We start from the raw sequence: 13,556 nt of genomic DNA, 5'->3' as shown, positions 1-13,556 counted from the left end.
CAAGATTATGCTTTTGTTTAAGAAATGACTTCGAAAATAGCAATGCGACCAACGGAATTGTGTATTTCAGTTCTAAGTGGAGATCTGACACTAAATTTATCGTTATTGGAATTCTTTATTTATAAACGGCGACAATCCGTAACTTTGCATCTTGGTGAGCTTTAGACACGAAACTAAGCCCGAATGTGACCAAATGTTGCGCACAGACCAGTTTTAATAAAAAAAAGTATCTATAGTTATTATTTGACATTATCCCACTAGAACCATAATTGTCGTATGGGATCGCTGTTCCCATATGTCAAAATAACTCACTTTCACACCATCACACAACACAGCCGAATTAGTTTTTAATTAATATATATTTTTTTCTTTTGTAACTTTGTAACCTTTTTGTACTTATATATTATGCATTCTATCTTTGCCAATCTTAAGTATGATTGTTTTTTGTTTTATATAATTTAAGTTAGATTTTGGATTACGAAATAAATAAACACCATATTTGTTATGAATACTTTTACGTAGAAGTGATAATTTTGAGTTAAAAATGTTTATTTCCATATCTACAAAAGCCTTGGATAAAGCCAGAATATGGTTGATCAATGCTGTAACTAGAACACTGGGTCATGCAAACAAGCGCTAATTTATGTTCAGGTTATATTTTTCAAGACGCAAATAATCCTACTTTTATAATTGACGTGATACTTTTGTTTTGTATAATATACCCTATAATATCATTAATAGGAACAATACTTATGATAAAATAAGGGTCCAAGTAGTAAGTCTATGGAAAAGATTAAGCCTTTTTTAGATTACCTTTTTTATAGAGGAAACAGGCAGGCAGGCAGGAGGCTCATCTGATGTTCAATGTGCGGCTCGCGGTTTCGTTGCCGGTCTTTTAATAATAAGTATATTTAATATTAAGTCGATAGAGCAGTGTTGGCCTAGTGGCTTCAGCGGTTCGATCCTCGGCTGTGCACCAATGGATTTTCTTTCTATGTGCGCATTTAACGGTGAAGGCAAACATCGTGAGGAATCCGGCTTGCATTGGAGCCAAAAAGTCGACGGCGTGTTTCAGGCAAAAAAGGCTGATCACCTACTTGCCTATTAGATTAACAAATGATTATGAAACAGATACAGAAATCTGACGTCCAGACCTAAAAAGGTTGTAGCGCCATTGATTTATTTTTATATTTAAACGATATATCTATAAACTTTGATGAATAATTTTGTAAACGTATATAGCTGTATTTTAATTTAAACAAATTCTAATTAGCTTAAAGCGAAAACATAATATATACAAAAGAAAAAAATAATCGTTGTCCTGTATGTAATTAAGATCTATTACAATAACTTGAATAATGTTTTATAAAACTTTTTTGGAATATATTTAAACGTTTTTTGTACATCGGGCGCTCTTATTTTCTCTCATATGTTCAGAAATAACAGTCTGGTACGTAAATTAAAGGTAAAGATTTTATTTGGCGAATAAAAAGACTCCTAAGCCTGATACGTTAGCCTGAGCGAAAGCCCTCTCTAAAAGGGTAGACATGACACAATATATGAAAATTGTATTTATTTTTTGCGAACATATAATTATATCGATAGTGTCGGATACAGCATTCAGTAGTCGCAGCGTCCTGGATAACGAGATCTGTGCAACAGACTGGTTCTCGCCCTTGGCATCGCAAATAACCTAGGCCTTCGCCGTCGCACATATCCCATAGGTACTAAGAAACCCAGTTCTTGGAGTACACTTGGGTTGCACACTACACCTCTCAAGACTTTCAGTACATAGTAGGCCAACTGTTAGTCCCGTCTGATTTCCAATTTATTGTACCCCACCATCCCTAAGACAAATAATGTTGACATTAAAGGATAAATAATTAAATAAATATAGAATAAAAATATAGTAATGAACTGCGCAGATTAGCAGACGTTTTTAATTGTGCGTTGAGTGAATTGATAAAAGATTCGCTTCAAGTCAGTTTCTATACCGGATGAGATAGTCATTTTATAAATATTTTGATCTATTATCGTTCAATGTTGTGTTGCTTAAATATGTACGATGTAAATGTAAACAGTTATCGCACTGGAGTAATGTCTAATGGTAGCTTAGTATCAAAATAAATAAGGTGTATAAATTAATATAAAAACACCTCATACTGGAAAACCCTTTTACATTCAGATAGTCGCTATTAAAATGATTTAATAGCAAATTTATCTCGACAAGTTGATGTTAGTTAATCTGTGGCTTAGAATCTAGATGACCTAGTTAGATCATGTACTTACAATGAAAACATTACATTGCTTGTACGCAGTAAATGTTGGGTTACTAAATAATACAATCTGTTTATTTATTATAACTCTATATCTTTATATAAATATAATTCTACTGTACGTGTGTATCTTCTGTGTATGCGTTCGTAATTAAAATCCTAAACAGCTGGACAGATTTTGATGATTTTTTTTATGTGTTCAATGATTTACAGTATTACAGTATTTTTTAAAGATGTGTATGCAGGATAACGTCTATCGGATCCGCGAATTTAGGAGAAGAAAAATACATCGTTTGTAATCGGTATTTTTTTAACTTATTAATCAGCTGCCCACGCTTCGTTTTGCCTTAGTATGATTTTTAAAATTTTCTTAAAGTACTAAATTTAAAATTTCACATTTTTATCTCTATAAAAACCTTTCTGTTCAAAGAAAAAATAAAAAATACTCCATATACATGGCAAAACGACGTTTGCCGGATCAGCTAGTATATAATATAAAATTTCATTAATTTATTTTATATTAACTGATTTTATATTGGCAGCTCGCAATCGTAGAATGTGCCTTTGGTTTTACTCATTCTCAATCAACTAAATTTTGCGAAAAACATTAATTTAATTTTTATTTTATTTGGCCATTTAGTACCAAAAAGGATCGCTCGAAATATGATCTTAGTGGTTATATTTGTATGAACTGGATTTGTTTCTCAATGGAGCACTCGAGTTTGTTCGCTTTAAGACGTTATCGAAACACGTGTGTTGGCTAACAGGATATTATGACTGCGCTTTTATTTTACGTACTCTGGAATAGGGTTGGGATAATATCGATAATGCGGTTACTTTTTTCAAAATATTATTCAATAGGTATTTAGAAAAATTGCTAAAAAGTCACGAAGTTTTCGCTGTTCTAAATGTTAATTGACAAACTATTTTTACAGTTGATGAAAAGTTATTAATTTATTAATCCAACTATTTATGACATATAACATTAATCTTTTTCAGAAGGAAACGTGTGAATTATAACAATTTAAGCATTATTTAAATTTATACTCCTATATATTATTCAAAAACTATATTATTATCTTAACCTTATTTGTAATTATAATTAAAAACAAATAAAGGACACTACATTAAACCTAAATATAACAATTCATCGTTAAATTTTGAATTAAAATAAGTATCGCCACAGGGACCAAACTTTTTAAATTGGTTTTAATTTTCTATTTATTATATTTATTACATCCATTATTATAACTATTGTCCAGTTCAGGGGCAAACGGGCAGAAGACTCACCTGTTAAGTAATACCGCCGTTAATGCCTGCTCACATTGTCAAAGGCTCGCTTGTGATGCCGGTTTCATCCATGTTTTCCTTCACCGTTTGAGCGAATGTTAAACGCGCTCATAGACAGATAGTCTATTGGTGCATAGCCAGGAATCGAACCTACGACTTCAGGGACGAGAGTCGCACGCTGAAGCCACTAGGCCAACACTGCCCTACCTGCGTAATCTAGCAAATATTGCGTTCTTTGCAAATTGGAGTTACGACGTACTGTATTTATACCTGCAATTAAATATAGCCATATAACATAAATTCTCACATTAATAACTAAAATTAAATCGCCTAGAAAACGCATATATATCGTAAGCAGCATCAGTTGCACAACACTAGTGTGCGATATGCGTGAGGTCAACGGCCCTGCGTTCGTAATGAACACCACAGAGTGATAAAAATTATGACTTTTCTAATGTCTAGGAAAGTTTGGACATTTGTAATTATGACGGAATTGTTGACTAATTTAAGTGGCAAATAACGTGTTATAAATTCTATATATTCTATATTAATATTGGAACTGGACAGACGTTTGTCCATAATCCTACCTGATGTTAAGTGAGATGTGGCCTACTGGAGGGGACGCTTGTCCAGGAGATACTTATTAATTCACCGCTTTATCTTATTTCTGTCTGACCGTTTTATCATTTTTATTACATTTTCAATAGATTTAGCGAAGTTTGCCAGATACTACTACAGTTTTCAGACACCCATTTCTATTATATTAATCATCAAAAATCGGTGTAAGTTATATGTGTTCTGTGTTGTCATTTATTAGACTAGGGGTTCTTCAAGAATGGAGTCTTCCAATACTTAAAAGGCACGTGCGAGCCTTTTGGCAATCTGAGTCTATCACTTAAGATCAGGTGAGGCTACCCATATGTCCATATAAAAAATTAAATAACTCCCGTAGTAACGATTGGCGTAATTCGAACTACAGTAGTTTAATCCAATATTTTGCGCCAAAGTTGAATTTAACCCACTTAAAAAGCGTTTGATTGGCCTTAGTATTAACAAGTTATGACATAATAAATTATACTTACAAAAATGGTGTCAATGTTTCGTGTTTTATTGCTGTTTTTAATGGACTAGACTTTATAGAAAATTTATCCAGTGAATATATAGTATGAATCCAGTATTTTGTAATTTATAATCATTTATGGTGCTACATACGTATAATTTGTCTTTACCTACAAAGTTATAATAAAAATTATTAAAAAGAAATTTAAACAAATTTGAAAAGTTACCCTGTGGTAACAAGTACAAGGTACACTGCGTACCTTTAACGCTGGCAGCATTTCCTCACTGTATTGCGATACTTATTTGTTGAGCCAGGAAAGCACCAACTATGGCGTCACCGGCGCGCCAGGCGCCAACTTAAATCTTTAATAAGCTTGTGCACTTGAACCCCACGGCCCAAAAGTATCTACTCCCAAATTTACATTCACTACCAGTTAGCAATTCAAGGGCGTAGAGCGGGCAAGAAGAACTGGCAAGAAACTTTCCGCCACTCTTTTTAATGGCCAAGTTTTGAGTCATACAAATTGTTTGAACTGGAGCAAATCAATCCCAAGGAATAGGATTATTTAAATATTCGTCACATTTATAAAAAACTTTATTGAGAGTTTTTAGAGATTATTATAGAGTTTTGAATTTATTCAGTGATAATTCTCTTATTTCGCGTGGGAGTTTGTTGTAAAAACGAATATAATTTCCATATAATAGTTTTTTTTTAGGGTTATCTATTGGAGCATGGTTGGTCATTCGCTTACATTAGTTCTCTTTTCCGTATTATACTGGTACTAATTAGTACAATTACGTGATGAATTTAACTAATGTCTTCGAACTAATCATTAACGGAATTACCATAAATAGGTGTTGGTCTAGTCGCGACTCTAAACACTGAGTTCTTTCAAATCATCAATCAATCAACACTAGATCGTACGCTGAAGGATAGAAAAGAAGGAAAGGAAGGTAAGATTTATTGCAATTTTTAACTCACTTTACATGTCGTGTACCCTCTAGATACCCCAGGCGTTCCATCATCTCATTTCTTCCTCTCAGAAGAAAGCGTTTTGGCCAAAACTCACCGATATCGAATTTGTCGCGACTTTAACGAATTGAACAGTGCTTATCCGGAGCTGGATATATTTGTTAGTGGGCTGATCGGTTTTAGAGAAAGCATTGTTAGGTGCCTATCTTGAACCTAGTTTGCTGTTTTGCTGATGATTTTTTTTATATGTTTTAATTGTATTTTTTTTTTGAAAAACATATGTTTACTTCAATTGTCATACATTTTAGATTATATAGAAAGATTTTGTTAAATATGCAGTAGATTAAGTACAATGTATGATGTGGTAAACTTTAGTAAATAAATAAATAGATATCCTGATTGGAAATTTTGATAAACGAGCCAGGTCTCGACATCAATAGCTTTGAAATCAATTTTCTTTTAGTTTTTATAATAGACTTCTTGGCTTAATTATTTTATATCAACGTTGTTGTTTGTGCTTGTCACATTAAATCTTGTATTTTGTATTTCATGAGTGCAAATAAATAAAAGGAAGAAACCACAAACCGAGACCCAAAAATTTAACACCTAGATTTTACTAGGCCGACAGACTGCTCTGATCTAAGCTAGATTTAATAATAATAATACCTCTTGAATAAGCTAACGTTAAATCAAGTATTAGGCTATATAATAATATAAATGTTAGTCATCCTCAAAGGTCGAGCGGAGCAAGGCTCATTCATTATGGCCTTCGAAATGAGTGGAACTTAGCATCTTTAAATATTGTATATACTGGATTATTTAGACATACCACCAGGACAACCAGTAACGAAACAATTGTCTATTGTAACAAATTCTGTTGTGAATGACATCTAACGGCACCCAATTTCTATGGTGAAACTCAGTATGAACTATGAAATGATATGATAAAGATATATGTAGTTAGTAAAAGCAATAAATAATTATTCTGCGAAATTTGGAAAACTGTTATTATTAAATGTTGAATAACATGAAAAGGACTGGCTGCCTTATCGCTTTCGAGCGATCCCTTCCAGGCAACCACTGTGAGAGAAAATATTGGCACAGGAAGTGCAAAAACACCAGCTGCCCTGTAAAGTATTTCTGAACGAATTCGTAAAAGCGTAAAGGCCTGCAACGCACTTACGAGTCCTATGGCAATGTGAGTATGTGCGGTATCACTTAACTCAGATGAGCCTTCTGCCCGTTTTCTATATTAAAAAACTGGAGCTTTGAAACAGTAACTGTGTTAAGAATATGCAAAACTATGTCACAAATTCCTAACAACTAAAACATAACTTCAAACTTGCTTTCAAGCTTAGACTCGTTGTATAAAAGTTTGTGGTCCATAAACTTACGTGTGTTAATGCCCACGGACACGCACATTGCTAAATAAAAAGGCTCGCGTTGCGTTGCCTTTTAAGAATTAGTATGCTCATTGAAACACCCTAAGTCGAAATGGTTCGGAAATACTGCAATAAAAAAATCTTGTCCATTTAATACGAATAAAACCATTAAAAATCCTACCAACACCGTAATTCTTGGAAGGACATTTCCTCTCATTGAGTCACAGTTAGCAAATTTTGTAGCGAATTTTGTCGATTTCTCCTCATAAATCTATGCATTAAGGTTGATATTAGTGTGCAAATTGTGGACATCTTAATACTATTAATTGCCATTATTTGCTTCATGAATCATCGCCAGTTACGCGCGTAAATTTGTTACGCATGGTCGTGTTTTGTTTTTGTCGTGTTTGTGTGAGAAAATTTATTAAAATATTACAAGTGTGTGTTTGTTGAGTGGGTTTTACAAGTGTTTTCGATCTCGGAATAAGGTATATTAAATATGTATTAGAATATATATTATATACTTAATTTAACAAGAAACTTCGGTAAGTGTATTGTTAAATGAAGTATTTTTGATAGCTATGGTAAGTTTTCCCAGCTTCTGCATATTTTTTGTTGTATGAACCAAGGCCAGAATTTTTTTTAACCTATTATGTTATTTACTAACAGATATTTTTACTTATTTATGTTGATAGCTCGTAGCTTAGTTTCAGTCAAGTTACTCTTCCTAAACTTAAATTTATGTTCCTAAACAATGGCATAATATGTTTTTATTCAAAATTGTACTCTATTTCAACGTCATCAGATTATAATTAGTGTAAAAGTAATAATGTTGACTCACTTTAAATTATTGTAATTATACACAATTCTATGAAAATCACCGTTATTTACAGTAATTTTTTATCGACAATTATGATTTACATACAATACATCTACAGATAAAGACAAGCTACGTTAACTTTATCTGTTGGATAGGCTGTGATTTATAAAACAAATATTAAAAAATAAAAACATATTTGTCATTGACAATAATTTAATTAAACTAAAATAAACATACGGAAGGAAAACTTTCTGGGTTTTTACTGATTAATACATAATTTGTGTTCTATAATTGATGTTATTATTTGAATATATATATATGGATATATTTACATTACTTAAACCCTCAGTAAAATATTCCCACTATTTAACGTGAAGTGATTTCCTCTATATACGGTGTCAAAACTCAGGAATCTTGAAAGCGTGTCAAGAGCATTCTTCAAGTCGCGGAATGTGATTAAGATGTTACCATATAAATTAACATTTTACTATCAGGGTTGCCACATATTTTCCAAAAATGTTTAAACAATCACTGTTTTTGCCTACATGGTCCTTATTCTCGTTTTTTAGATTAAAAACTATAATTTCAAGTTGCATCAAGGAAATAGATATTTACAGGACAGGGTTATGGTCATATCAGATGCCCACTGAGGTGTTACCGAAATTCGACTTATGATTCTTCAAGCTCTATGCGTACCAATTCTTAAAAGGCCGGCTACGAGAGAGCCTCTGGCATTGAGATTTGAGAGTTTCCGTGGGCGGCGGTATCACTTAACATTAAAAGAGCCTCCTGTAACTTAAATTCTTATTGAATTCGTTAGTCCTAGTTTTAATGAAATAATGTTGATATTTGATAAACATAACAGTTATCCGTAAGCTTGGTAGCAATTGTAAATTTTTGAGAAAGTAAAAAAGCCTTATTTTTAAATACTAGCAACCCTATACCATTGGGACATTTAACTTAAGTGGCTTTACAAACAAAAATGTATCGGAATCTCACGCATGACATTATTTCGTATGGTACTCAATTACGGCGAAGCAAAAGACATTATTTTGTTTGGTTGTTGTGTTTGACCACCTTTTTTGATACAAAAATACTTTTTGCTTATAAAGAAAATTGTGTAGCGGGTAATGTATAAATTTAAGTACATTCAAATAGTTTTATAATTTGTTTGTTTAACGAAAGTAAATTAATCTGATCATGGCAATTACAGATGTCAATATTTTTAATACATAAATAATTATAATTAACCGTGTATCTAAAACGTTAGCGGTTTTTTAGGTATTGTTACGCTGTTATCTTGAAAAACCCTTTATCGAATTGGTTCGGAAACTGTGGGCAGCTGGTACCATATAGTGGTAGGCAAACAGCGCCTTTAAAACTCTCAGTTGCGGAACGACGGCCGTCGAGGTGATACGAATGGTATTTCGTATTCTGCCTCGACCGCTCATGTATGACTTAATTCGATACAGATCATGGGCCGTTGTTATAAACTAAATCACAGATAAACTACCGTTTACAAACTGTAATTACTGCAGTATAAATAAACATTTCAATGACGTGTAATAAAATTAATGGTCCAATCAAAGTTATCACTTGATCTTTGGTTACAGTATTTGGTATTCGTGGGTGGTAACTGGCAACACTGGGTCAATGATTACTCATTGCAGTTTTGAATGACGGTTACCTAGCGGTTTTTTGTAATAAATTTTAAAGCTTGCCACATTTTAAATTCTTCCAATGAATTTGTCATAAATTATACGAAGCTAAATTTTTTTGAACTTTTCATTTTAAAGGGTCGTTGTTGCTTTGGATTTTAAAAAATATTTAGGAAAAAAATTATGCTTATAAATATTATACTTGGCAGCCTAACAAATAATATATATGTTCTAATTAATATAACATAAAGGTCATTAAATTTGACCCCGTTTGCTAATTAATGTCAATTTCACATATGGCGACACTGTCAAGTATGTATACCACAGCCTATGTCTTATCCCGGACAGTCTAACGGTGTTCGTTCATGAATATTCATTATTTATCTGTGCCCGATAACTTTGGCATCTGGCTCGCGCACGCACTAATCGTAAATTAATTAGGCTTTTGAATTTCGAACTACGTAATCGCGGCAATTTTGACAGGCATATTCGTTGGATGACGTGTTCGTTGCTTTACACATAGTTCGAAAGTTGACATTTAGAGCATTTATTGAATTAACAGAAAATAAATAGGTAGCGTATTATAAAAATGGAAATAAATATTTATTACTAACTTTTGTTTCTCACTTCTTTATTTGAATATATCTAAAATGTAAATCTAAATGTATCGAACAAATCGCCCATAAACATTTGCGTCAATTTGTTAAAGAAATCAGTTTTATTAGGTAAATACGAATAAGGAAATGCACACTCGGCAATCTCACGAACAAAGCTTCGATCAAAGGACCATGTTTAGAAATATCACATTTCCCTTACGCTTTGGTTATTCGAGGAATTTAATGCAAATTGTTATGAAAACAAGCTAACTTAGGCGCAATTGACGTAAACAAACGTAAGAAGTTATCCATATATAAATGTATATACACAATTCTCGCCACAGAGTAACCAAACTCCTCTATATTTAAGAATATTTTATGCACACCGTTGTCATTTTGGTCTTACGCTGGTTGCTTTAAGACGTTTGCCTGCAAAATACGCGCGAGTGTTAAATGCTCGATCATGCGTGGTCGAACCTACGACCTGGGATGAGTTGCTCAAGCTCCCAGACCAACACTGCTCTATCACATCAATACATAATTTATCATGTAAATGAAACTCTACTATGAGTGGGGGGTAAAAAGAGAGTTAACTAATGTGATTATGTAGAAACTATTCGACAATTATTGGCGTTTTCCTAAGGAATGCACATATCGATGTCTGGTGCAGTTTTCCCGCCACAACGGCGCCTCAAACGGGCGCCAGGGCAGTCTCTTCGTGATTAGTGTTACCATCTTGTCGGATTATGAGAGATTATTTTGAAAAATAGATAAGAAACTAAAGATTGCATCTATTAATAATAAATATAAACGTGAAATGATTACGTTATTTAATTAATTGACCTTTTCGAGTACTTTTACTTGGCGAACCCCGAACTGAAAGATTCAGATTTTTTTTAATAGAACAGGAAGCAGACCGGTAGGAGGCTCATCTGTAATGTGATACCGTCGCCGATATATACTTTAAGATTGATACGCTCTTTTCTTTAAAGACCCTAAGTCGAATTGGTTCGGAAAGATTCAACGCTTGACTTCCTTACGTCAATGTCAGATTTAACATACTCGATAGTTCACGTGTCGTTTCTGAATATCATTCCGAGTCTCTCGCCGGACAATAGTAAAGCATTGTTGGCACGCATAGCATTATGCGCGTGATTTATAAAATTACAATTATCCACATAAATAAAAATAAACAAAATATGTTGCTAAGCGTAAAACATGAGGTCGGCTTGATCGATTCGTGTAAATTTTTATTTACTCCTTGAAGTCGATGGAAATTGTAAATTTAATTGGTGAAATCGCTTCTAAACCCCAAAAAGTTTTTGTTCCGGAAAAGAGAACTATCGATAGCATAGCCAAATGTTCCATATGTTGGTATGTAGCTAAAAACGTTGACTAAGTAAATTATATAAATGCAAGATGGCTGGGTCAGCAAGTACAGTATAGATATACATTGCGAATTAACCACTTGCGAGCCTACTAGCAATATGAGTGTCCATGAGCGGTATCACTTCGCCTCTTAATATATATACAAAACAGTTTTTAGGTTAAAAATCATAGTATATATCTTTTGTCTTATTTATTCTAATGTGATTATACGGTCATCGTGGTGCTTGAAACAATAGAGAATTTTATTTTTACTCCATATTAACCACTTGCATACAACAATAAAATATACTGAATAATGAAATATTAATTGCTATGAAACGAATGAATGTAATGTAACAGTTGAAGAGAATGTGTACGTCGGGTTATACTCACGGGGCGTAACTCCGACGACTTAGGATATCCATAGCTTATAAAACTATGCCTGAATGAGAAAAATGTACAGCCTTGGCTCGTACAGTGCAGCTTCATACAGTATACATAACAGTTCTTTTAACCAAAGAGGAAATATAAATCATGGTATCACTAGTGCATCTTTCTATTACTCGGTCTAACTTGTTTAAAATAGACATCTCTACTGGAACCTGTATGTTATAATAATTGACTTGCATTCTTTGCATGCGAATATGTAATGTTTCTGTAAGGATAAAATTTTATTTGAAAAATACTTAATATTACTTGATGTCTACAGGTTTCTTACATCTTGGCTTTATTGTAAGTACTGTGAAAAGACAGTGTTTGACTTCAGCGTGCGACTCTCATCCCAGAGGTCGCATACATACATATTAAGTTTCTCATGTAAATAAAATATATTTTTTGTAACGAGAAATAAAGTTCTTTAAACATAACATAAATACATTGTCACAATATTGAGTGTTAATAATAAATCATAATTAATTATTTCTCAGTGTTGCAACATTGACAAGCATTGAAATAATTACTGGCAATTATTTTAAGATGTTACAAACATTCAAATTGTGATTGATTGGTTATATGATTATATCATCGTGTTATGTAAGTGTCTATGTAATTTGAAATAGTATTTTTTATGAATTTTATTAAATTAGTCTATATAAAAGCTTATGTAATAAAGTAGATTTTTTTGACATAATAATATTCGACAAAGATAACTGCTGGTCCAGTAACTTCAGCGTTTGTTTCGGAGGAAGTTTGTTGAGGAAGAAGATAGGAAGGACAACATCGAGAGGAAATCGTCTTGTCTTAGAACCAAAAAGAGGACGGCGTGTGTCAGGCATAGGCGGCTGATCACCTACTTGCATTTTAGATTGACAAATGATCATAAAAAATATACAGAAATATGAGGCCCAGACCTAAAAAAGCTGTATCGCCATTGATTTTTTTATTTTAATATTCGGCAATCTCCAGCGATTTCCTTTGTTTTTATTTAATTTAAAGGTAACAATTTAATTGTAAAAAGTTAAGAGTCTTACCTCAGAAGCCTAGCCTAAGTGAGGAGGTCCCAGATTCAATCAAATTACAATTAGAGTTATACAACTTAACTTTTTCTCCTAAGAAATTTTGTAATGAGGACACACAATTAACAAAAGTCTCTACGCATAAACCTTAGGATAAATATTGTATATTTCACAAGTGTATAAGATATTGCAATAATTAAGACGTTATATTCGTGTCCCAATGACCCCTGGCCCCGGTAATGACTTGCTTCCGTGTGCCCGTAAAAATTATCTCACAGCTGGCAAGAAATTAATTCCTTCTTATTAACAATTTTTAAGTGTACAGCGATGTATGCTAGGAAAGAAAATAATAAATAAAAATTAATCAAAAGAATAACTAAGGTAATAGATGTCATTGGAATGAAAATAAACAAATAAACTTAAGTGAAAATGGACGGGGTACATGGCAAGAAGAACAGAATAGAAAACAAAGGCGAAAGACAATTTAGAAGGTGGATAGACCAGATTAAGGAAACGGCAGGCAACGAGTGGCACAGAAAGGGCGGGATGCGTAGGGGCTTTTGAAACAAAAGGGCACATAGATATCTAGAAAGAATGAGACATATAAAATTTATATTAAATATTATAATTTATATAATACATTTAATGTATTTAAATCAAAGGTATCTGAATTAAAAGGC

At 32.9% G+C, this 13,556-nt stretch overlaps 1 protein-coding gene across 4 annotated transcripts in view; it reads left to right on the top strand.

Moving 5' to 3' along the window:
* LOC123720019 overlaps positions 1–13,556 on the top strand; it is a 76,079-nt gene that overhangs the window by 34,311 nt on the left and 28,212 nt on the right. Inside the window, exon 1 of one of the 4 annotated variants that reach the window (XM_045676432.1) lies at positions 5,514–5,579. The exons of 1 other annotated variant lie outside the window; for it this stretch is intronic. The gene's annotated coding sequence lies outside the window, so the exon portion shown is untranslated. Of the gene's footprint in view, positions 1–5,513; positions 5,580–7,366; positions 7,565–13,556 lie in introns of those variants that run through there. 2 more of the 4 variants (XM_045676430.1, XM_045676431.1) reach the window with 2 other exon arrangements.

This window comes from Pieris brassicae, chromosome 2, assembly GCF_905147105.1.
Source record: "Pieris brassicae chromosome 2, ilPieBrab1.1, whole genome shotgun sequence".
Taxonomy (NCBI): domain Eukaryota; kingdom Metazoa; phylum Arthropoda; class Insecta; order Lepidoptera; family Pieridae; genus Pieris; species Pieris brassicae.
Note: the sequence above shows the minus strand (reverse complement) of the source record. Positions and strands in the feature narration are given on the sequence as shown.